This window comes from Aulostomus chinensis, chromosome 4 (assembly GCF_037954235.1).
Source record: "Aulostomus chinensis isolate RoL2024-O1b breed Wild chromosome 4, RoL_Achi_v1.0, whole genome shotgun sequence".
Classification (NCBI taxonomy): domain Eukaryota; kingdom Metazoa; phylum Chordata; class Actinopteri; order Syngnathiformes; family Aulostomidae; genus Aulostomus; species Aulostomus chinensis.
The window spans coordinates 31,070,826-31,072,825 of NC_141323.1; the positions used below are offsets into that span (position 1 = coordinate 31,070,826).

Genomic DNA, 2,000 nt, shown 5'->3' on the forward strand with positions numbered 1-2,000 from the left:
TCAACACTGAAGGAGTGTGTGAGATCATGGAACTCTACTGGTTCCACCATCCAGGAAATCACCTGCTCAGGTAACATTATTGACACTAACAGTCATGTGACTGAGATCCAGGACAAGTTGACTTTGGCTGTTTACATGAACACAAATATTCTTCTATGATTCTGACAATGATGATATTCCATTTTTTAACCTTTATTTAACCAGAGGAAACTCCCTGAGTGACTCTCATTTGCAGCACCACTCTGATAATGTTCACAAAAACACAACACAAGCTGCTCAGTTCATCTACTGAGGGCCTTGCTCAAGGGCCCCATGGTGGTGGTAGTGAGGGAGGCAGCAGTGCTGCTTATAGCTCAATCCTGGTGAGACAAAGGTGAAGTGTACTGATGTTTCCAGTAGCTTTTTAATCTGTTCAGCTTTCAGTTGTATTTTAACATAATTTACTGTCTCTATGTTTCATTTTCGTGTTCAGAAAATAACCCTCAAGAGCTAAAAGACTGATAAATGAAATAAATTTATCTCTTAGAAAAACAACAATTTTAAACGTCAGATCTGCAACATAAACAATCTTCACAACAACGAACCACAAAAATTAGTCATGTTCACCCATCGTGTGCTCATGTGGTGAGGTAGAGAAGCTAACAAGACTGAGAAACAGTTGTGAGAGAAGCTCCTGTTAGCATAGCCTTCATCTCAACACTCAATCAAGTTCACTGATTCCCATAAATTGATATCAAACAAATGAAACACAGAGTTCCTTGTTCCAGTTCCAGCCAGGAGCTTCAGTGTCTTTAACAGGATCAGCACACATCAGGGAAACCCTGTTTAACCTCACTTCATTCTGTGAAGGCATCAAATTGCTGCCTGCCAGATGTGCAAAACAGGAACGTAACTGGATTCCCTTCAAAATAAAATTCTCATGTCCTGAAAATTACCTGAACAAATTAAAACCCCTCAGGAAATTTTCCCTCAGAAACAGACCTACATGAGAGTCATTTACAATGCTTCTTCCTGCAAATCCTGAGGATTGAACCAGCAACCCTCCAATCACAAGTTAATATTTCTTAACTTTAAGCCACCAGTGCTCAAATTTGACAAGGGTTAAGATGGTGATGAAAACCAGAGATTCCAGTTGTGTTCTCTGATTTACACGTGTGGGATTTTAGATGATATAAGAGCATGTGAATTATTTCAAAGAGGATAAATTCCTTGCAATTCTAAATTTTCTTTTTCATTCTCAGGTTAAATTCCTTGGAAATCTGTGTTTTCCTGTCTCATTTACAGGATTTGCTAGTTAACATGTCAGAGGCATGAACAGGTGAGTTCATGTTGACATGAATTCATTCTCATCATGAATCTTCCTCTTGTTGTCTTTGTCAGAGTCTGTCAGGCTGGTGGACGGGTCGAACCTTTGCTCTGGCAGACTGGAGGTGAAGTCTAACCAGCTATGGTCCTCGGTGTGTGAAGAGGACTTTGACATGCAGGATGCAGAGGTGCTGTGTGGAGAGCTGAGATGTGGGACACCTTTAGTCTTGGAGGGGGGACTTTTTGGACCAGCAGACTCTCCATTCTGGAGAGACTCACCTGGCAAATCAGTTGGACTCATCTGCTCAGGTGGAGCTTTGGTTCAGGTCCTCCTCCGTCCTGTTGCATATTCATGTATTAATGATGCTCTTGTCTCTGCTCAGATGCTGATGATGTCAGGTTGGTGGGAGGAGCAAACCACTGTGCTGGTAGACTGGAGGTGAAACACCTGGGAGAGTGGAGAGCAGCAGAGACAGACCGGTCCTGGACCCTGAAGGAAACAGCTGTGATATGTAGACGGCTGGACTGTGGTTCTGCTGTCTCAACACAGCAGAGAGACGAGTCCTCAGAACGACTCATGTGGTTCATCAACTCTGAGTGTGTTCAGTCTCCATCAACACTGAAGGAGTGTGTGAGATCATGGAACTCTCCTGGTTCCACCATCCTGGAAATCACCTGCTCAGGTAACATTATTG

The 2,000-nt window shown here is 42.9% G+C and overlaps 1 long non-coding RNA gene across 1 annotated transcript; it reads left to right on the forward strand.

Moving 5' to 3' along the window:
• Positions 1-1,783, forward strand: LOC147266632 (uncharacterized). The gene is made up of 3 exons (XR_015112664.1): positions 1-70; positions 1,381-1,614; positions 1,689-1,783. It is a non-coding gene; the product is annotated as an uncharacterized LOC147266632 (long non-coding RNA).
• Positions 1,784-2,000: the final 217 nt, after the last annotated feature.